The 24,776-nt window shown below is 40.3% G+C and overlaps 1 long non-coding RNA gene across 1 annotated transcript in view; it reads right to left on the reverse strand.

Annotated features, from left to right (window-relative positions):
* Nucleotides 1-24,776, reverse strand: part of LOC109280474 (uncharacterized) — a 159,530-nt gene that overhangs the window by 56,884 nt on the left and 77,870 nt on the right. The window contains exons 3-4 of the long non-coding RNA XR_009460063.1: nt 23,198-23,318; nt 22,233-22,547 (exon numbers count right to left, since the gene is read on the reverse strand). This is a non-coding gene — a long non-coding RNA (uncharacterized LOC109280474). The remainder of the gene's footprint in view (nt 1-22,232; nt 22,548-23,197; nt 23,319-24,776) is intronic.

The following is a 24,776-nucleotide window of genomic DNA, read 5'->3' on the forward strand; positions in this document are numbered from 1 at the left end:
CAGTATACAAGAAGCCCAAAATTATAAATATATATTTTTTTTAAATCACTAACCAGAAACAAAAGGATTTTCCCCCCTGAAGGTTACGCACATGTTAAAACAAGGTAATATGAATCCTGATGTAATCTTAACTGTAGCTTTTGCTATTGCACAAGCAAAAATAATGAGAGCTAAGCTAAGCAAAGTTTGCTTTACCCACACTTGTGAGCCTTGACAAGTACATGAAATTGCTATTATGTAGATTGCCTTAGGGATAACATTAAAAGCATCTCCACCTCTAAACAAGAGCCTTCTTTTTTATTCTTCATGGTAGGACTGATAATGGCATGTTAAAATCATTAAAGAACATTATGGGTCAAAAGCCACAAATCAAAGGGAAAAGATCCTTGTTCTGTTCCATAAAGATCTTTAGATTTCAATCTCTAAGCAAACATAGGTATAACAGTTCTTTGAGACAGTGTTTGGTATTGGCAAATACTTTCAATCGCAGCACAGAAAACACCATGCCTCTTTGATTTATGATTATAGCCAAAATGGAATATAAAAATAAAGGTTCAGATGACCAGTGAATTTCTCAAACCATTTTATGTACTTTCTTCAAGCAGTTTCCTTCCTAAAATATTGTACAAGCATCTTCAAGCAAAGCTGATAGGGTTTTGATTTTTTAAAACTTGGATACATATTATAGGCTACACAAAAAATATTTGAAGAAAATCCATAGGATAAATGAAACGTATATTAAATAGTTGACACAGGATTTTTTTTCCCCTCTTCCTCCTACATGGTTCTAAAATTAGAGCCAAATTTGCCAATGCAAAGAACTGTCCTTGCTTAGAGATATATTAATTCATAATGTTCAGGTTGTTTGCCAATTCACTTTTTCCTTTACTATAGGAATATTTGGGAGCTGAGTAGTCTTCTTCTATTTCATTAACTGTGTTACCCTCAGTAGAATTCCTGATTCCTAACAGCATAAATGAGAGGAAAATCAGTCCTACAGGGGTTAGGTTACTGTAAAACTGATGCAAGAGAAAGAGGAATGAGGCCTATTGCTTTTAACTGAATTTAAACTTATTTAGTCTTGCATCAGTAACATCAGAATCAGGCCTACTGAGTTTATTTTGGTGTATGCTGAAATAATGCTCAGACATGATTCTAACTAGAGGTAACTAAAATAAGTTAAAACCTCAAGTAGCTGATAAATCTAGAACCTTAATGAGCAGAGGCTTGTATCTGCATCACTAAGCAATTGTTAAGCAAGTTTCTTTTTAAAAAAGGCTACCTTGACAGATTCCTGGGCATGTAATGGTTGCCCAGTCCATGCCCTTGGGACATTTCAGCCACTCTAATTGGTTACTGATTCATGTTTTCGTTTTCTCTACTCAATGCTGCTGTAAATATAGTCATGCCAGAAAAAGATACATGGCTGGGATTTCTGATTATATATTTGTATGGGTATCAATATCTAGACTGTTAGAAAAGAAGAAGAAAGAGAATAAATAAGAAGACATTCATTGAGATCAAATAGTTCAATTACAGGACAACATCTTGACCTTTTACCGTGCAAAAGCCATATATTTCATCTTGCTCTGAGCTCTCAGAACTTGTTTTATTTAGTTCAATAAAAACAATATAAAAGGGATGAAGAGAAATTCAAAAAAAGTAAAAACCATAAGCCAAGATAGCAAAAGCTTACCCATTATTAGTGTATCATGTACAGGCTTTGAAGTCAAGACATTGCTCATGAAACAAAGCATCACTCTGTGACAGCAAAGATGACAGGATCTGGTCCCAAAGAAACAGAAGGTGGTGCTGGAGGGCTGACATGCTACCTAGATTTTGGTCCAAAGCACAGATTCAATTAAAGGACATGCTTCCTTTATAACTTTATCTTCCATCTGTCAGAGTTCAGGTGGTATCCTTAGCTGATACAGACTGTCATAACTCCCTGACTTCAACTGTGCTAAACAATTTTCATAAATTGAGACTCTGTCCACTTGCCACTTTAGGGCTTTTCAACTCTACTTCTGAAGTGTTTTTGTGTACTATATAATTTTGTATTATATTTTAAAGAATTTCGTAGCAACTTACTTTAGCATCTTCTCTCTGCACGATAAATATTTTCTAGAAAGCAGATGAATCTGTGATTCCAGATTTACAGGTAATACTACAATTTTTTTTCAAATCCAGATAAATAAAATGGTTATAGATAAAGACCAAGTTGTGTTGTCTTGTGTTCTAAGTAGCTTTTAGGACAACTGCTTAGTTCTCTGTGGCCCCTTTTTACACAAGACACTGTGTCACCATTGCAATGCAGCGATGTAGCGTCGGCACGCACATACCGTGACGCCTCAGCTATGTCACCATAGCAATGCACTTCCTCACTATAGCATGTCACTACAGTGATGTAGCAGCTAAAAATAACCGTGTGCCGCCAGTGCAGCACAGTAATGGTTGTTACTGCACCATCATTTAGTACTTCCTAAAGGCAGTACTAAACGATGATGGTAATAACGGTGCCATAGGGCCACATGTAGATGCACCCTGTTCAAGCACAATAGGCCACATTTTGCTTTCACTCACACTGGCATAGCTCTGTAGTAAGTCCACTGAAATCATTGAAATCCAGTCCAATAGTAACCAGTAAATCAGAAAAGTTATTCTAGAAAAAGTAGGCCAGCAAAATAAAGAGTAACTGATCAGTTAAATATAACTAGTGTAAGCGGAGGAAGATGTGAACTTCACACAATGCCATACTGAGTTTTATATTTAAAGCATGCACATTTGTAATAGCAAAATATGAATATTTTTTCTCTTGAACTTCGACCTTTCCTGCGAGACAGACATCCTAGTGATAATGAAATCCCTTACTCTCAACTTATTGAAGGAACATTTACAAATGGCAATTTTAATACATTGTAAAATGGCCTGAGAGTTACTGAGATACCAAGTCCATCAACATGAGATTTCAAACTTGTATTTAGATGGACTATCAATGAAGTAAACAACTTCAACAGCTTCACATCTGCAGATAGGATGCATAGAAATTGGTTTATTCAATTAAAAATTCAAACCATTATTTATGGAAAATATATGTCATTATTTCCTATCTACAAATATCTAGTTGCATCTTGGAAGTCAGATCCACTATTTGTGTTATTTGAAACATCCAGGCCTTCACCTGATCTAAATTTTTACAGCTCCCTCACAGTAGTGCCAGGTGATGAACCTATTTACACCAGGTGAGAAACTAGAATTTGGTGTGAAACAAAAAACAAAATAAAAACAAACAAACAAAAAAAAAAACACACAACAAAAAAAAGAGCCTAGACAAGTTTTTGCTAGTGTCAGGATTTATTACTGAACTTTGCACAGCTTTTCTATGTAAGCAACAAAGACTGGTCACATTTACTAATATTGTTTCAATTGACTCAGGAATTGGTGTAACAGTCATAGGAATATTGCAATGGGAATGAGAATCCCTACAACAATTCACTTCCAATAATGTGACACGCTCCTACAAGAAGATATTTCTGTCTGCCACCTATGTTCATTTAGTAAAATGATTGTGTTCAAAGGGCCTTAAAATTAGAAAAAAATAGAAGTGTCCCGACAACTATTAATATCTCTTATATGTTGTTAAATTAAGAAGGTAGCATTTTATTAGCACATTTTAGTATGACAAAAAAGTTTACAAAATAAGCATTTTTCAGGAACTGTTATAAAGCCCATATATTTACATAATGGTTTTGTTATATCATAAAAGGTGAAATACAGTGGTAATATAAGAGTGATCCCGGCTGTAGCTTATGAAGCCAAATTCAAGGGGGGACATAAGCAGAAGTGTTAATTAGTCATATAAAGTAGTGCAGGAATACATATTACTGAGAAGAAAAAGTTGCAGTATTGCTACTGCTGTCTGCTTGGAGTGGCTGCTTTAAACTGCAAGTAGAGGGTGCCTAGGGGATAGACTGAGTCCAAAGATCTCCTGGGTGCCCTGACTTACCTCTGCCAACCCAATCCATATTGTGGAATAGCCATCTTTGTTACCCTTTGAGCTATATTTTTGAAAATGAAAGTCTGAAGCATGGGTTCCCTGGAGAACCCATGCTTCAGACTGAGTTCTGAAGGCAGTGTGTTAGGCAGTAACATGGCCTCACTGGTATATATTCAGGGCAGACTTTCATGTTATAGTAAACAAAGTATTTTACTAATGGCCATTAGTGTTGTATTTATTTTGTATTAAATACTATGCAGTAATTTTGATACATGTTCATGTTGTATTTGTAAGGTAAGTGATATTAATTAATATATTGACTGAAGCGTTTCAACATCATTGAAACACACCGTTTGTGAATTTTAATTCTACAGTAAATTTAAAATATTTAAATTTCCATTCTAATTCAGAATGGCAATGGCTCCAATTTTTAGAATTGCCCGCAGAACATAAACTCCGGCTACTGAGTAGCAATAGATAGTTGCTGGGCATGAGATGCCCAATTTAAACTAATGTTTCTGCCGCACAGGCTGGGATAACAAGAGTGTTTTATTCCATGTCCGTTTAGGTGATCCCATAATTCATTTTTAAAACTAACCGTTCAACAGTTTGAGTAAGAAAAAGTAGTTCAACCCAATCAGTTTTGTCCCTATGAAGTCGTCTTTGTATTCTTTACTTTTATCTCAACAATCAAAGATCTATGCAGTATTGCTTTGGCACCCAAAGTCAAGATTCCCCAATACAAAATATCTGCTATAAAATGTACCTGCTGGTATTCAGAAGTTTGCAGCTGTGATGAGAGTAGAAATAACAGTACACCAAGTTAAGAGATGAAACTTTGGTAAAAGGAGCACTCTTGTTTTGCCTGAACTGCTCTGATAGATGCCACTTTGGAATAAGTCCATTGACTTTAGTGGAATTAAACTGGAGTTACAACCCGGTAACTGAGAACAGAAGCAGTCATAAAATGATAGCACTCAGTTGAGGAATAAGGGTTAAGAGGATGGAAGTGCCTTGTGGCAAGGAACACCTTTTTCCTTTGCATCTATGGCACCACACAACATGGGATCTTCTCGTTCTCTGCCTGCAGCTTCTTAGCACCACAGTAACATAATAATAAATAATTCCACAAGAATGGAAGAAATGAGGATCAGGGAAATTTTTCTATAATTTAGAAACCCTAAAAGTAAAATGAGATAATTTCCTGAAAGGCAGGGTCCTAACTTTAGGTGTTAGACCACTCTCAGTGAAAAAAGGTTTGACCTTACAGTGCTCTGACTTTCCAGCAAACCTCACTTGGGCATTATCAAGTCTCTTGTTTAGCCCTCCTCTTAAAGTTGGGTTACTGCACCTGACATTTAATATTCATTAGGTAAAATGGATAGAAAACAAAGGGGAAGTTTCTTCCATATGGAGGCAAAGGTCCAGGCTCCAGGGCCCAGAGCATGCTCCTCCCCGCAACCCCAAGAGCAGCAACCAACTCACTGAGCCACAGACCACTTAGGTTGCCAGCTTCCTCCTGTGTCCACACTGCTTGGGAACAGACTGCTTCAAACAAGTTCGAGGCAGTCAGCCAATGGATCACTATATCCAAACAACAGTAGTATGACATAGGTTGGATGAGTGGGGTATGTACCCCAAGAACTGCCTAAGGAAAGGAGTGGGGTCTCTCTCCTCTTCCCTGCTCAACTTGCACTTCCTGGCTACACACTGCATCAGTGGAGGAAACGTGCGTTATGGAGGACAATGCATTCTGGAAATCATAGTATTGTAGAGCAGAAGTGGAGTTTGCTACTATTTGGGAAAGAATGGACCCCATGTTTTTGTTTCCAAAATCAACATTTTTTTCCACTTCTGATGTGGACTTTGGCAATAAAAAACTGAAGTGAAAATTCCTCCAGCAGCAGCAAACTCCACTACCACTCTAGAAGACTACAGTTCCCAGAATGCCTCACACTCAACATATTACCTGTGCCTGCTACTTGCTGCTCAAGGGGAAGGGTGAGAGAGCTCTGCCATAAGCACCTTATTTGGATGTTATGCCTTTGTCAGGAAACAATTGCATCCCAAATTCTTCTAACGTCATGCATATCCAGTGTCCACTAAACACTAATTCCCTCTCATACCAACTACAGGCATCATGACAATATTTTTATATATGGAATAAATAACTGCCTTTCTAAAAGATATCGGAATCATGACTATACCACCTGCATTGTTTTATAAAGAATGACTGGACAGGGACTGTAACACTAGTTTTTTGGCTCCAAACTGGACAAAAGACTAAATAAAATTATCCAGATATTACAAGGCCAATTCTCGATCCAGTCTTATATACCTTCTTTTATTACTGGTTTTGCTGAAATAAAGGGCTAGGTAGCGATATCCACGGTGTATACTGAATGGTAAATAATGCTGATGCTGACATACCACAGTGATATTCCAAGTGCCTTAAAGTAATATTCGGGGAAATTTGAAGGAGTTGCAAACAACAGTAAGAAAACAACTTGGTACCTAAGGAAACTAGAAACAGGAACAGAAATAAGTGTGACACAACCTGTAATAATGCCAGTTATTACATTGGGGGTGATGGGGAATATTTACAATTAGTGGGAAGTAGAAAAACGCACAACAGAGTGATAGCAAACAGGAAATTAATATGAATTTGCACTGTCCTATATTAGTAAAACCAACCAGAGTAATTTTAGGCTATAGATACAAAGGCAAAAGAATGTAATAGATCATCTCTACCCAAGTCTGCTGCAGCTTCAGCTGGAATAGTTCATTTCATTTTGGACAACTGAGGCCCTCAGTATATAAAAGGTCAAAGAGAAGGGAATTTTTTAGGGTGATACAAAGACATAATTGGAACGGAAAAATGTAAGTCTATATCAGAAAAATCTATAGGCCATTTCAATCAATTACACTGTGGAATAGTCATCAAGTGGAAACAGTAAAAGCCACTTGAGAAATTTAAACTGCTTTGACAAAACACGAGCCAATGTGAATGAGTCCAAGGCACAATTTGAGCTGCAACTGGCAAGGGATATTAAAACAATAAAAAGGGATCCTACAAGTATGTCAAAAGTAAGAGAAAAACCAAAGCTTCCATAGGTCCCTAATGGAATAGAGAAAGCAATCTAGTTACAGATGATGGAGAGAAGACTGAAGTATTTGATGCATTTGGGTTTTTTTACTTTAGTTTTTGCAAATAAGATAAGCTGCCAGATGGCAAGTGTAGTTGACAGCAAAGATAGGAAAGAAGACACGCAACCTAGAATAGTGGAAGAACAGGTTAGGGATTACTTAGAGAAGCTACATGCTTTCAAGTTGGCAGGTCTAGATGGGATACACCCTAGGTATTATTACCCTAGGTGTCCAGGGGTGCGTCTACACATGTGCTTCACTGTGGAGTAGACTAATTAACTCCACAGTAAAGCATCACTGTCTACACGTGCATCAGTATTAGGGCACAGTAAACTAATTAACTCTGTCATAAGATAGTACTATTTCTGGCAGTATTACCTTACGGCGGAGTAATTAATTGCACTGAAACACATGTGTAGACGCTGACTGCAGGCATAAATTAGCCTGATCAGCCCAGCCCACTGGGATCCTGCTCCACCCTGGCTCAAAGTGCTGCTGTCCTGGACACACATGTAGAAGCTGAGAATGGGAGTAGTTTACCCCAGCTCAAACTGCTCCAGGGTTTACTGCTTCACACTAAGTGAGTATATCTGCACCCTCATGTCCCAGCAGCCCCAGCAGCATCTACACATGTATTGTTGCACACTAAAGAACACCACTGCGTGACAGTTCTTGTCTTTACAAGTCCTAAGCTGTGGCAGACTTAATTAGTATCCTGTGGCCTAATAGGGGCATATGTGTAGCTGTTGTATGTGTCTACATGTGCATTTAACCATGCCTGAATTTAATGTGCATTAGCTTAAAGTGCATTAAGACTATTTAAGACTTTACTGTGAAGCTAATTAGACAGCTTCACTATAAATGTCTCATGTAGATACACCCATTGCACATGTAGATGCAACCCATAAGGCCTAGGGTACTGAAGGATTTGGCTGAGGTAATTTCAGAGCCATTAGTTATCCTCTTTGAGAACTCATGGAGATCAGGTAAGTGCCCAGATGATGGGGAAAGAGCAAATATAGTGCCCATCATTAAGAAAAGGAGGAAGAAGGACCCAGGAAATTACACAGCAATCAGTCTGACCTTGATACTTGAAAAGATCAATGAGCAGGTCCTCAAGGAATCCATTGTGAAGATCTAATGGAGAACAAGGGGGATCAGGAACAGCCAGCATTGATTCACCAAGAGTAAACCATGCCTAACCAACAAGATTTCCTATTAGGATAAGGTGATAGTTTCTATCAATGCGGGGAGAGCAGAGGAAATGATATACCTTGACTTTAGAAAAACATTTGACACTGTTTCCCACAACAGTTAATAAAACACAGACTAGATGAAAGTACTGTAACATGGATTATATAATCAGCCGGAACATGGTACTCAATGAGTAGTCATCAATAGCTGAATGTTGGGAGGAGGTATCAAGTGAATTTCCCCAGGAGTCTGTCCTGGTATTGTTCAACATTTTAATTAATGATTTGAATAATGTGATTGAGCGTACACTTAGCAAGTTTGCAGATGACACCAAGTAGGGTGTAACTGCAAACTGTATGGAGGCCTGGGCTAGAATCCTGAATGACCTACATAGACTGGATCAATGGTCCACAATCAGATGAGATCCAACAAGGACAAGCTCAAAGTTCTGCACTTAGGATAGAATAATTGCAGGCAACCTACTGTATGTACTCAAATCCAAAATGTTTTTTCCCCCTCCATTTAACATGGGGGAAGACCCTCACCTTGAATTCAAATACAAGGGGGAGGGGGACAGGTAGCTGCTGCAGCATCAACTCTGGCCCTGAACTGCAGTCAGAGCTGCAGCACCTGCCTGACCTTCCTCCTTCTGTTCCCTCTCCCCCACCCTCTTCCCCTTCGCTGCTTACTGGCAGGCATGGCTCTCACTCCTGCTCCTTTTCCTCCCATGCACAGAACACATGCAAGCTCCAGGACACTGCTGTCTTGCCAGGCAGGGCCCAGACTGTGCATGTACTTTGTGCCCAGAAGGGAATGGGGTCTGAGCCAGAGCCATGCCTGCCTGTGGGGGAGGGGTGCAGAGGCTCCAAGGAGCAGACAGAGGGAGAGGCTGCATGGAGAAGAGACTGTGGTGGCAGAGGGTAGAGGCTGTGGGGAGCAGGCAGGAAGCAGAGGCTGCAGGGGGGGTGGGCTGGGCCATGAATGCTGTGAGAAGGGAAAGAGGATGCAGGAGGACCACAGGTTTCAGGGGTAGGTGGCAGGGGGTGCCGGTAGCAGAGGTGCAGGCATCAGTGGAGGGACAAGTGGTGGGGAAACAAGTGGTAGGGGCCCCTGCTCCCAGCTGATGTTTTCCCCACTGTAGTGGTTCTGGGAGTGGGGGTGGGGAGTAGGGCAACAAATGTAATTAATCCTCTATTAATTATATTCTGTAACTATGTGGAGACTTATGAGGAGAGCTGCAGTTAGGCATATTAGTCTCAAATGAAGCAGAAGGCAAGATAGATTTGAACTTTATAGATTAACCAAACTATGTAAGCACGTGCATGCGTGCACACACATGCACACACACACAAGCATTCATTAGCTGGAGCTCACTTCATTAGATGCTGTGAAAGGACCTGCAAAGAGCAGTGTATAAAATGTAGGGAGTGATTTGAATACAAAGGTAGAAAGGAAGGGGAAGAGGGAAAAGAGGAGAAGGGAAAATGGGGCAGTACTGGAAGACGCTACAAGCAGTACTGGAAGACCCATAGAAACCAAGGGATCACAAAAGATGCTCTAGGTAATAGAGTAAGAATCCATAATCCCCGTCTAAACCATATTTACACAATCCATGCTGTAGACGTTCCTTTGTTCCACAATTTCCTACTCAAATTGTTTTTTAAACATTTGCTGCCTAGGCACAGCTACCCTGAGGTCAGCAACCGAGTGTCCAGTGAGGCTAAAGCATTTAGTTAAGCATAATCCTACCTTGAGGAGGAGGCTGGACTAGATGACCTTGTGAGATCCCTTACAGATCTACTTTCCCATGATCCTATGATGTTCAATATATTCCAGGTTGGTGGACCAAAGACTCGTTTCCCACTCTGATTTACATGTTTTCATGATCAGGGGTATGTTTCCGTTTTGCATGTCTGGAGGACTGGTAGTACCTCAGCAGCCCTGATAACTTTTCATAAAGTAGACTACCACCATGAAAGCAAATACTTCAGCATTTTCACTGTAATAGTACAGCCTAATCCATGGGCTAGTATACACTTTCTCATGCTGTCAAGTACTCTTTAGCACTATATCTCATATCTCTTACAAATTTAGACTTCTAAGATCAAACAAGAATAAGTGTCATCATGACTCAGGGAAAACATACTACAAGGGAAATCATACTGTTTCGGATAAAAAGGAAATCAAACTTGCTGTCCACAAACTATTTTTAATGGGTACTTTTTTGTAATGCAGCTATTGTAATGCAGTAATCTGTTTCACTTCAGTACTCTCTATATGGGGATATACTAACTGAAATCTCCTGAAGGTTTTTAATCTCTTATTTTTAGCATCAAAGGGTTTGGCTGAACACTACCAGAAAAAGATTTAAAATACTTGCCCTTCATCCCAAAGTATTTGAATCTCCAGAGTTGTACTTTATTTAGCCTACCACATTGGTATTAATTTTCTGTGCTGCGAGTTGGAATGTCAGTGTACATTAACACCTGATCTATAAAGGGAATGCTGAGATCTCACTGGAAGTATTAGTCACTGCACCTTGGGAATGTAGTTGTGTGTTTCTGTTGTTGGCTCAAATGTCTGAGATGCACATGCCTTGATTCTTAATGAAACACGTACGCCATCAAATTCATTACCAATAACCCTGGAAGCACTGAAAGATCAGAAACTTTCCCAAACTTATTTGGCAATTCCCAAGCTTCCATGTTTTTCTTTTTTAATTCAGGGGGATGAGAGGTCCGGAACATCCTACCAAATAAATATATAGTTCCCTGGAGCATGCCCTCATTTCCTAATACTGAGTGGGTTATTTCTCCTCTATTTTTTCTCACAATATTTTTGGCATTTACTAACTCACAAAGTCCTCTAACCCAATTCTTGCACAGGCCCTCAGGTAAGAGTTAACATAAACTTACAACCTGAAATCAGAGGAATTCACAAACCAGTCAGAATTTCCCTTGGATGTTTGCGTTGCTTATGAACACACCTACTCAACCAGATGTTTTCTTAGCCTTCATCTGTAGTTCCCTGGCTACTCCAGGTGGCCTTTTTAATGATCCCTCTTCCCAGATACCCCCCTGGCTGCTACTTCACACTCTCCCAGCTGCTCCTGCTTCTAGCTCTTCCACTGTTGTTTGATATTGGTGCGTCTCCCTCAGCTGCTCTCACACATAGTCTCACCTGTTGGCTTAATTGGCCCTGTCTGATAATAATAGCAGCCTGTGGGCTGCACTCCCAAGCTCCCATGTTGCTTTCTCACGCTCAACACCTCTGGCCACTCCAGCTAAATGCTCTCTGTTCCTGCTTTTCACTGACCTCTGTTTTTCTCTGGGGTCTTTTCTCCTAAACCCTTCTCCCCATGCCTTATGTTTATTCAAACATGAAATGCGCAGTATTTACATAGCCAAGCTTTACTACTTCCTCCACATTTAAATCATTAACCTGTTGTTATTGATTTTACATAGTCAACAGGAAAACAGCTTCCTGTTAAAGTGAGAGCAAAATCCAAAAAAACAGAGTTGCCATACAGTATATTACTGTGGCCAGACAGTACTCACCATAGCAGCTCGGCTTTACCACAAGCCTTTTTATCAAAAGAAAATTTGTAGCCAGAAGAATTAAGCATACCTCTTTACAGAAATGTATATCATTAAAACTATGTCATCTCAACTGATGTAATAGAACCACATGTGATACTAAAGAAAACCAGGAGAAAGGCGGGCGGGAAGTAAATGGGAAATAAAAACAGGGAAAAGAAGGAAGATGATAATGTCAGACACAGTTGCCATGGAAATAGAAGAGAAGATGTACATCTACTCTTTCTTTTACATTTTCTTTTAAAAGATCCGTCCAATTTTATGATTAAGATTCACAGTTTCTGACCCACACTGGTTAGGAAGGTTCATGAATGAGCAATGTTTAATATGTATATACTGAATAAACATAGCAAAATTAAAAATATTAATACAGTGTTGAGAAATTGAGTATTCAAAGACCAGAAATGTAGCTTTACAGTTGCCATTGGAATATCCTCATAGTAAAAGCATAAAGAGTTTTTCTACATCCAATAAAATAAATATAATGCAGGTACATATCAAGGAGAAAAGAATGAGTTTCTGGACACTAAGTTTCTCTTATATAACTACTCCATTGAAAATACATTTTTGTTTAGTTGATTACTTCCTGAATTTGAACCTGGTTAAAGTGTAAGAAACCCTTGCAATCATTTACTAAAAGGCTTCGTACCTAGTGCAAGTAAGATTTTTCTGTTTTCCACATGTTCACTGCATGTTGGGGATGTTTCTATCATTTGCATCATAATGGAATATTTATTCGATCTCATTTCAAGAGTGCTAAATCAAACCAAATGTATGTGGTAACAAGAAATATCCTGTTATAAATCTGAATTTACAATCTAGGGAATACTGAATTCAGGTTTTGTGGAATTTAACGTGGATTTGCAGTCATTGTTTATAGGCATTTAGTGCCATGCAAAAAAAAAGAAACCTTAGCAAAACTGAGGCATTTGAGTAAACATGTTAGAGATATATGCATGCTGTGGTGTTCTCTCAGAATGTCAAGTCTTGTTATAATGTGTGATCATCTAAAGTGCAGGATCTCTTCAGACTGATTGAAATTACAATACTGGGCTTACCTCTGAGCCTGGCCAAATTTGAGGCAGAGTAGGTGACAAATGTTCAAAATATAAAGAATGTATGTATTCAGAAAATGTTAAAAACTGTGTGATACATTCCTTTTATTAACTTATGCTTCCTATATGCTGATTATTTTATTTAAATATTTTTTTTAAATTAAGTGACAGTGGCAACACACTAATATGGAGCTAATAGGAAATGAAGTTACACCCTGGAGTTAACATGAGAGATTTGAATGAAATTAAGAATTCAGGTATACCTTTCAAAGCCTACAAAACAGATTAGACCTTCAGACTGGATTTGTGCACTAGCCTTGGGCAATTCATGAGGAGAGTTTAGAGTATTTCTTTATCAGTAGGCCATTTATGAGGACTTCAGTCTGCATTGTGATCATTGGGTTCTGTATACCATGTGGGATGTAGTTTCTAGATGTGTGTTCACAGAATCTGAAGTGCAAAAATACTTTTCTTACTGGAAGTTTGAATAAATATGTTAAAAGACTTGATTTCATAAGACTGTTCCTAGGTATCATTTCTGGATGTTAGATATTGTTGCCAAATTATAAAAGTTCATATATTTACACTTCTAGCCAACTCAAGACAACCAGATAAAGTTTCTTAAAGAATTACCACAAAAACAAAAACCAAACAACTCTGCTCTATTATGGACAATATGTCATTCAGTTTTTAGACCAAAGTGAGGTTCCTTCCTGAAGCTATGGGCCATTTAGAACATGGCTCAAAATGAGATTCTTGCCACCTTAACTACGAATTACCACAGGCAATTCTATAATCCATTTTTGTACTTTATATACATTGCATTTTATGAGCGGTCAGAGTGGAGAAAATAACCAGTTGACGGTGTTTGCCAGGGGCAGATATACAAACCACTAGCCACTTTATTGTCTTCAAAAGAAAGAACAAAAGGATGTCTATTTTTGGCTGTATTATAAAAAAAATGCATGTGTCATTAACATAAAAAATTGCCCTAAGTGTGGTGCCCTACTGATCAGACTACACCCAGTCACAGGCTGCATGCAAAGCCACCAAGTAAAGAAATAGCTACATCCTCAATATGTGTGTGTACGTGTGTGTGCATGTGTGCGCATGCACACATTTTCACCCCTATGAATTTATATGCAACAGAAACTTACTTAGGATCTGTACACTGAAATTTGCTGAACTTTTATTATTATCAGAATCTGTTAGGCTCTCACTTTCTGCATCCTACTGCCTTCATTAAGGCAGGAGGGAAGTCTTATGACTTAATTAAACAGGAATAGAAAAGAAAGCATGTTAAAAACATGGATGAAGTTCCCTTGCTTGGAACTTCAGGGACTTGGTGAATGGTATTTTTGGTGTCTCATTTTTTTCTCTGTGTAGGTTGTGCAGCTGGGCTGTTGCCCCAGAACAGGCCAAGGGAGAGAGGTCTGTTTATTTGTGTCTAAGTTAGGGCCATGTGACTAAGTACTAATGTCAGATCTAATGCTGAGTAATTAATCACTGTCAGTTAGTGAGGAGGTAATGCTCAGCACTGAGACTTAATATATAAATCAGTTGCACAGTAAAATTCTTGACTAGAGAACGGGAAACTTTCAAAGGAAGTTTGAGGAGGAAGTTTGTTAGGTTCTCTTTCTGGATGCAATTCTATACTTCTTACAGTAATGATCTATAATGGAAGAATAGTAGTTGTGACCTGCAATTAATATGCCATGTTTTCTTTTCTGCTTTAAAACAGAATTAATTTTCTTTGTATGAAGTACAAGCTGGTGACTGCTGAAAGAAAAGCATATGTACAAATAATACAGAATCAGAAAGCATAAGGAATTCTTAAACAACCATATTTAGAAAGCATAATCATTATGCCAGATTTAAGTAAGGTTGAAATTAGCCCCAAAGAAACCAGAAGAAGTGGAAACCAGAGGGAAGGCTTGGAAATTTGTAACCACTGCAGACAAGAAGACTAAGCAGCTTTCCACATGGTGGGTGGCAGATGAGGCCGGGTAGACTGCAACCACCAGACAGAATGCAAGTAGGAGGAAATCCATACAGCAAGAAATATTCAATTGTTATACCCTTAGTATGAAAACAGCAGGAAATACTTGTGAAGCCTGTTCTGAATGGAATAGAACACATCTGTGCACAGCTGCTCAGCTAAACCACAGTTGATTGCACCCACAAGCTATTGCCATCTAGCCAAGGAAGGCAGACATTCCCTTATGTCAATTCTATATAGGAAGAATGGCAAGAATGTTCTGTAAGGGAAATGCAAGGAAGATAGTGTGCTATTTTCTTAGAATCAATATATGACATGTGGCTCTAAGATCAGCTAGGATTCCGAGGTCAATTGGGAAGGGTGACGGCAAATATGGCAATATTTCATGGGATTTGATGACTTCTGTGAACTTTGAAAGGTGTTGAAAGAGAAGCATGTTCAAGTAATTGTCTCAGAGATCCTTTCTATCCCATGCATGAAGAAGACAGAAGGTAAACATTTCTGCAAGTGAACAACTGGCTAGGTAAGTGGTAGAGGAAGAAAGTTTTGTGGAAGACTGAGAGAAGGATCTTTATGATTTGGATGGCTTGAGTTTCAGCAGTAGGGAAACCAAATGTTTTAGAGAACAGGCTTGACAGGCAAGTCATAAGGGCTTTAATTAATAGCCAAAGTGGAGAATAAAGAAGTATGAAGGGTCACACATTAAGACCTATACCATGAGACTTAGAACAAAATAATCAAAGCATCAAGGATGAGAAGAGAGGCAATTATTGAATAGCCTATAGTGTCATGCTAGGAGCCTAGATAATAAATAAGAGTGAGTGGAATTGCTTATTTATGAGTATAAATTCAAACTAGTTGGGATTACTGATAACTGCATGATTCAAATATTAACTACCACTTTTTATAACCTATTTAGTAGGATAAGGTGGGTTTTTTTCTGTCAAAAAAATGGAAGTGCCTATTTCTTGGTTACTGACGACATGGATACAAATCATCTTGACTGAGTATGGCTAGGGACAGACGTTCAAAAAGCCTGAGCCTAAATTGATTCAATCTTTGCAGGTTAGTCTCACTTGGCTAGGCTAAATCACTTTGTAACTGCTCAGACATCCCAACCATGCAGGCACATGCAGTGGCTCAGGCTAGAAGCTGGGGGGTGCTAGAGCAGGGTCCCTTCCCTTCCCTTGCACAGTCCTGAGCTGAGAGGGGTGTGGCTAGGCCCCCACAGAAAGTTCTTATTAAGGAGGGCTGCCTGCACCATCCCAGACTTTTCCCTGCTCACTGCTCAAGGAGCAGGAGTGTTGCCAGACACCAGACCCCTGTTACCACTCTGAGGCAAGGTAGGGTGTGCAGCAGGAGGCTGATAACAGAGTGATTATCACCTCATCAGCAAAAAACAATAGCCTCTCTCCATTACTTCCAACTCTTCTTAAACAGTTTACCAGCTGACCTGTTGATTATGTCCAAATAGCCCTAAGCAGTCACTGTTCTGTCTGCCTATCTCAGTGAAATTGGAGAAACACACACATCTGCATTAGCTAGCATACCACATGCCAGGGTCCATGGGTCTGGAGTCCCTGCTGTGGGACGTGGAGGGAATTCCTGCTTGAGCAATGGGGGTGGGAGAGCCTAGGGCAGGGGGAAGCCAGACAGATGCTGCTGTGCCTGCAGGTCTCTGCCAGAGCTCCAACCAGGAAACAGAGGGGAGGGGCCAGCCCTGCTGTGGAGCAGAGAGCCCCACCCAGCCCACAAAGCATGACAGGATGCTGGGGGTGTCTGGTTTATCTTAAAACAGCAAGGGGTTTGGGATAGACATTGCATAAACTGGTCTGAGCCAAACCAGTTAAGTCCGATACTACATTCAAGCAGGTTTATCTCAAACCTGTTTCAGCCATTTTCAAACTGGTTTGTGTGCACTGAACATCTGTTCTGTTACAGGTTTAAACCAGTTTCTGATCACTTAAAGCAATGTCTGTACTTAGCCCATGGGTTCATGTAACAACAGATAAAGAGAAAGATGCATTAGTGGCTAGTATCTTTTACAAAGCACCAAATCAAACTAGGCAGGATGACCTATTCCATACACATCTATCTAAAATGAATGGACTTGCATTATAAGGCACTTCGGTAACATATGTGGGAGAGCTCATGCTGACAGTACTAAAACGAACTTGGATGTTCTAAAAATTAGAGATTTTTTTACTTTAACACTTTAACTCAAAGTGTCTTGCATTCAGATCACACTGAATTGATCACAGAAATAGAAGTTAGTGTAAGCGTATATGCTACACATGATTGTGACTTTATTGTATCATTTGTGTCAAATAGAATAAAGTTCTACAAATAATTATGTTTAGGACTATTTCATGAACAAAAATAATCCCAAAGGTAAACAAATGTCTTAAATAATTAAATAAGTGCCTAGTCAGATAAAAAAGAAAAGAAAAGAGAGATCTGAATCATAACTGGAAATTGGCTAGCATATTTTTTTATTAAATTATCCAAAATCTACAATCCTACACTGAAAAGAAAAGCTAAATTGCTTAACACCAACGTGGCTAAAAAGTGTACTGTACATATAGATAGATAGATAGATAGATAGATAGATAGATAGATAGATAGATAGATACTCATATGTATGCATAACAAATGGAAAAATGCACAGCTGATACCAATAATTCTAAAATGGATTGTAGGAAATTTATAGAAATTTAATAAGGGCAGTAAAATGGCACAAAGAGAAACCAAACGGTGAAGAGTTAAGGAAAAAAAAGGTTTAGTTTTTTTTAAATGTATTAGGAATCCTAACAAAAGTATTGGCTCAGTACACTGTTGAAAAATACACACACACACACACACACACACTAAATACTTCCATTTTCTGTTGTGGAGAAAATAGGGTAATTTATTCAGATCATTGGATAGTAAAACACTGTTCAGTCCCAACAGCAATTTGGGAACATATTAAACAGTAGTTACAAAAAGCTATGCATGTTTAAATCAATATGTCCAAATAACTTACATCCAACAGTTTTCAGAGAGCTGGCCAAGGAGCGCTCTGGAACATTAATGTTGATTTTTGATCTCTTGCAATGCTGGGGAAGTTCCAGATTGGAACTGTTTGGAAATAAGCTAATATATCATTATTTATTGGACTGTCCACCTGACATTAATGCAAAGCAAAATTCAAGAAAACTGAAAAGATATCTGATTAATCAAGAAAAGTAGCATAATTAATACCAACCACCTACATTGGCCTGCAGAAAATAGAGCTTGTCAAACTAATTTGTTATATTTTTCCGACAAGATTACATGTGGGGTTAGATAAAGGTAAATGTATTAATGTACTAGTATACTTAATTTTATTTAAGACTTTGACTTGGTAAGAACCTACATTTGAATTAAGAAAATAAAACAACAAGATTCATCATGGATTAAAAACTGGTGAGTTATGAAAAATGACATTGGAAAGATGGAGTCATCATCAAACTCTTGATATTATCAAAGTCAATGACCTGGGAACAAAGAGAAGATATTATTACTGATAATTTTTGCAAGTGATACAAAGACTCAGGGAGTGATAATTAATGAGGGCAACAGATTACTGACACAGAGCAATTTGGATCATTGCATAAACGGGGAATAAGGAAACAATATGTCTTTCTATGGCCCCTGTCACATGTCAAATATATTATGCAAATAATTAGTTAATTACTCAATGTGCAAAGTAATTATCACACTACAAAAATGTCCATCCAGCTATAAAAAACCAACCAGCTACAAAGTTAGTGCTTGAAAATGTGTAACAATTTTATAGTTGGTTTCTATCTGGTTTTAATTTCAATGTGTGAGGGGGCCCTAAATGGCCAAAGAATGACAAACACATGAGATGGGGAATTATATCTTGGGAATCACTGACTCTGGAAGGGATTTGGGAATCATGGTATATAATAACCTGAAAATCAGTTCCCAGTCTAATCTTAGATATCTAAACAGGAAACTCCTGGCAGGAGAATCAGGAACTATATTACTCTTGTTTTTTGGTACTGATGGAGCTTCTACTAGAAATCCATGTTCAGTTCTGGTGTCCACAATTCAAGAAAGATGTTGAAAAGTTGGAAGGAGTTTCAAATAAAAATACAGGAATGACTGGTTGATACTCCAGGAGATCCATCTATTGAGCTTAACAAATTGAAAACTCACAGGTGACTTGATCACATTCACAATGACATAGATGATAAACTGTGATAAAAGAGGACTCCTTAGTCTAATACAAAATGATATAACAAGATCCAATGACTGGAAGATAAAACTGACAAATTCTGACTCAATCATTTAACAGTGAATGTGGGAACCATTGTAAAAATGACTAAGAGTTGTGATGGATTCTTCATCATTTGAAATTTTTTAATCAAGACTAGATATTTTCTTCGAAAATATATATTCAAGTCAACACAGTGAACATCCTATAACCATGTTATGCAGAAAGTCTGATCAGATGATCACATATATAATCATGTGGAATAAGCCTTCCAAATCAATTTCCATGAATCAGTGCTTCTCAGTCAGGAAATGTAGTGAATAGATATTGTTTTGGTGTTGTAAGCACCAGGAAAACATGCTTGGTACTTTCTCTTTGAATATTGCATTTCCTTCTACTCATCTGCCATAAAAGTTACTAAAAGTTTCATAGTTATTAGGGACGGAAGGGACCTCAATAGATCATCTAGTCGGACCCCCTGCCCTGGGCAGGAAAGAGTGGTGGGGTCATATAACCCCAGCCAGGTGCTTGTCCAGTCTCCTCTCAAAGACCCCCAAGGTAGGGGACAGCACCACCTCCTTTGGAAGCCCATTCCAGATTCTGTCAACCCTTACTGTAAAAAGGTTCTTCCTGATGTCCAACCTAAATCTGCTTTCTGTCAGTTTGTGGCCGTTGTTCCTGGTTATTCCAAGGAGTGCTCTGGTAAACAGAGCATCTCCTATTTATTTATGCCCCTTTTCCCAATGAATTTGTAAATGGCCGCAAGATCCCCTCTCAGCCTTCTCTGGTGGAGGCTGAAGAGATCCAGGTCCCTCGATCTCTCCTCATAGGGCCTTACCTGCAGGCCCCTAACAATATGAGTGGCACTCCTCTGGACACTCTCAAGGTAATCTACATCCCTCTTCAAGTGCTGTGCCCAAAACTGGATGCAGCACTCCAACTGCAGCCTGACCAATGCTGCATAGAGGGGAAAGTATCACCTCCCTGGACCTGTTCGTGATGCACTTGCTAATCTCTAATGCATGATAGAATGCAGTTAGCTTTACTGATTACTTCATCACATTGATGGCTCATATTCATCTTGGAGTCAACTATGACTCTGAGATCCCTTTTTGCCGCTGTGCTGCTGAGAAGGTCATCCCCTGGCCTATAGGTGTGTCGGCGATTCCTTCTTCCTAGATGCAGCACTTTGCACTTGTCTTTGTTGAACTGCATACTATTACTATTCTTTTCTGCCCACTTTTCCAACCTGTCCAGGTCCACCTGGATTCAATCTCTTCCCACTAATGTGCTTACTGTACCCCATAATTTCATGTCATCCATGAATTTGGACACAGTGCTCTCCATGCCCTCGTCCAAGACGCTGATGAAAACATTGAATAGCACAGGTCCAAGGACCAAGCCTTGGAGGACCCCACTGCCCACATCTTTCCAGGATGATACCGACCTGTCCACCACCAATCTCTGGGTGCAACCCTTAAGCCAATTTGCCACCCACCTGACCGTGTTATCATCTATGTGACAGCCACTCAGTTTGTTTATGAGACTAGGATGAGATATCGTATTGAAGGCCTTCTTAAAATCCAAGTTGGTGACTGTAAGAGGGGAGGAAAAAGCCCCTCCAACTCTCTCCAGACCCCCTCCTGATGTACCTTGATACTTACCACAGGGATGGCAAAAAGTGGCAGCTGGGCAGCAGCCCTCCCAAGGGCTGGATAACGGCCCTTGGCAGCAACCTTCCCAAGAGCACACTGCTGCAGTGTCTCTCTAAACCAGTGGCAAGTGTGCATTCACCTGGCAGGAGAATTCATGCTCTGGGACAGGGAGAACAGTTCCAGAGCTGCCTGAGCCTGCAAATCAGTGGGCACAAGGGGCGTGGCCTCAGAGAAGTGCGGGCTGCTGAAGGACTCAGCTGAAGGCTTGCGGGGAAACACTGTCTGAAGACCCGGAGAGTGCAAGCCCCGAGGCCTTTATACCCGATTTCAAGGTAATTTATACCTGATTTCACTTAGTGCTCAGCAAGTTTCATTAGAATGCTCTCGGTCTCCATCTTGGGTCATTAAAAACAACTGTGGTCATCATCTTGGGTCATCACATACTTTCAGTTTTACTTAACGCTCATTTCACTTAATGCTTAGTTTTTCAGGAACCAATTAAGAGCGCTAAGCGGGGGTTGCCTGTATACCTGAAGAAGGACTTTTTCTTATCTTTAATTGTTGTCACCAGCCTGAGTTCCATTGCTGCTTTGGCCTTCCTAACTGACTCCCTGCAAGTGCGAGCCAAGGAAGTATACTCCTCCTTGGTAGCTACCCTCTGCTTCCACAGCCTGTATGCCTCTTTCTTTGCCCCAGGCTTTCCTGGATTTCCTTGTTCAGCCAAGAGGGCCCCTTTGCCCCCTTTTGTGTGCAATGGGATTGTCTCCTTCTGCCCCCAAAAGGAGTGCTTTCTTGAGGAATGACTACTCTTCCTGGACTCCCATTTCACCAATGCTCTTGATCTTCAATGCCTTATTAACTAATCTCCTGAGCACATTGAAGTTAGCCTTTCTGAAGTCTAGCACTTCTGCCCTGCTGATTACTTTTCGCACCCTACGCTGGATAGTGAATTCAATCAATTTATGGTCACTATCCCCTAGGTTACCTTGTACCTGCAGATCCCCCACCAGGTCATCCCCTATAGCTAGCACCAAGTCCAGCACGGCATTTTCCCTAGTGGGACTGTATACCTCCTGCATTAGGTGAAGGCCCTGTATGCAGGTTAAGAACCTACGTGAGCAGTTAGATCTGTCTGACTGCTCCTCCCAGTAGATGTCAGGGTAGTTTAGGTCACCCATGACAACCATGTCTCTTGACTGTATAGCCTCTGAGAGCTGCCTTGAGAATTCCAGGTCTAGCTCATCCTCCTGGTGTGGCAGTCTGTAGTAAACCCCCACTACCAAGTCCCTTTCCCCCTGACCCCTTTGTATTCTAACCCACAGTACCTCAGTTTGCTTCTGTGCTGTGGGATCTGGGAGATAGATGGGTCCTTCCATTCCTGTCAGGAAGGAGTTGCCCACCATGATGACTCTGCATCTCTTCCTTCAGCTGCCCGGTTGTCCCTCAGCCTGCATGGTGTTGACTGTGGATGCATCTTCCTCTATTGCATTCTCCTCCAATGTTGCCAGGGCCTCATATCTGTTCCCCAGTTGCTCTGGGGAAGTCATCTCAGCAGTATGATGACTGCCCTTGGAGGTGACCCTCTTCCATTCAGCTGCATCAGGTCCCTTCCATGTTGTCTCTGCACTAGGTGTCTGATCCTGCAGAGAATGAAGGTACCCATCAATCTCATCCTCTGCAGCCCTGATCCACCACAGCCTGATAACCTCTGTCTGGAGTTCCCTTACCTCCCCCTCCAGAGCCTCAAGCTGGGCACACATGGGACAGGTGAGGGGACTGCTGCTCCTCCCGCCTTCCCCAGGCCTCAGGGGCCCCACCAGGCAACCCCTGCAGACAGGGAGCCAGGGTATCACAAACCCTCCTGAGGGCTTTGTCTGAGTGGAGGCCTCAAAGGAGCCCTGGGAGGGAGGCATCACCAGAGCAGGGTCCCTGGCTGCCTGTCATGACTTAACCACGGGTGAATATTGAAAGCTTCTCTTCTTCCTCTCTGACTTACCTTTTGCACCAATCCTACCCATTAACTGCCCTGTGAACTGTGTACCCTGTTGGCAGTCCCTATTTGCTAGCTCCCTGCTTGCCTGGGGAATCTTCATTTATACCCTTCTGGGCCTCGGCTGACTCAGGCTCAGGCAGCAATAACATAACAGTCAGCAATCCCACAACAATCAACAACAATCAACAATCAGCACTCACTCAGCAGTCAGCAGTCACTCCAAGCTTCTCAGAGAGCACACCCTACCAAACACACAAACAGTCAGCTAAACCAAAGCTACAGGCAGCTGAATCTTACCTTTCCTGGGCAGGACCTGGTGCCTGACCTGGCTTCTCTCCTCCTTCTTCCTCCCTTCTCTTGCTTCCAGGAACTGCCTGCAAACTGCTTCCCCTGTTGGCAGTCCCTGTTCACTGGCTTCCTGGTCAGAGGTGAGTTATCATGTCAAAATCACAGTTATACTTATAATCTATAAATCTATGCAAAACAACACCTGGGAGAATTACGCAATTTGTTTTCATGTTAGCTGCATGTATTGTCATATTGAAATCCCCTTCCCATCTGAAAAGTTTTTGTCTCACTTTCTCCCACATTTCTATATTTATTCCAAACTAGGAGGGAGAAAAATAACAGCTCTGAAACAAATGGAGAAAAGGCTGCCACTTATATTCACTGACTGTTGCTTCCTTGTACAAGCCTGGCAGAATCTGTTACTAATTGCTTCTTAACTTTATTTTGTGCATGTATCTGTCTCACTCATAACAGTATGTATCTATTGTTAGTGATGTTTGTCCTGCAATATAAACAAATAGACAGTACTGCTCAGTCCATCTCAAGATTTTTTTTCTTCCTTCCACAGAAGCGCTACCAAAACAAAATATACATACATGACTCATCCGTTTTATAGCAGGGATCAAAGACAAACCTCAAAGAGCTGATGCTTCACATGGAAAACTTTGAAAATTTCTGTTTAGAAGGAGATTGCTTCTCGTTCATGTAATGTTTTCTGTATGTGTCTCAATCCAGTTTTTCAACCAATTGAGATTTGTATGAAAATGGGAAACCTATTCCTGGTTGTAGACCCCTCATAGCAAAAGCCTTAATCACCACTACCCAAAGGCCTTGTGCTTATATTAGACCAATTCCAGATATCCAGCCTCAGAAGCAACTCTGCAAAGAAAGATAGGACAAAATCCTGTCTTCTATCTACAAGGAGCCATGTGATCAGGCTCTCCATGAAGACTACTTCATATCTTTGGCCAACTATCACACATCCTGTGACCCATCCCTGCCAAATCACCTATTCTTTACATGCTGCCACATCAGGAGCCCCCCATAGTGGTTGGTATCATGAACGTGCACACACCCCCAACTAACTTTTCACTCTTTCTGTTCAGTGGACTATCATTGGTTCAACTGCCAGTGAGAACCCTACACTTGTGGAGCTGGGGCTGGATTTGCCCCACATCAACTTTAATCTAATGACAACACAGTAGTTTATGAATCAAAATTCAACCAATGTTCCCCAAGCCCTTCTAAAATATATAACTAATATCCTTGTGAGATGGGATGAGACTACTGAGGCACAAAAAATGAAAGTCCATGTTCATCCAGTTAAGAAGCTGCAGCACTCTGGATATAACCTAGGCCTCCTCAGTTATATCTAACCATTGAAAAATATTCTTTTCTGTTGTCATTATCATGTTGTGAAGTATGAAGCAGAAGGAATAAATGCTGGTACGTTTTGATCTGTGACACACTTGCTGTGTCTACATGAGATGCTTTTTGCACAGTACCTTATTACTACTGTGCAGCAGCATTGCTGGGCACAAACCATGACATGGTGCTACTGTGCAGTAGTATTGAGCTACTGGGCAGT

This window comes from Alligator mississippiensis, chromosome 2, assembly GCF_030867095.1.
Source record: "Alligator mississippiensis isolate rAllMis1 chromosome 2, rAllMis1, whole genome shotgun sequence".
Taxonomy (NCBI): Eukaryota; Metazoa; Chordata; order Crocodylia; family Alligatoridae; genus Alligator; species Alligator mississippiensis.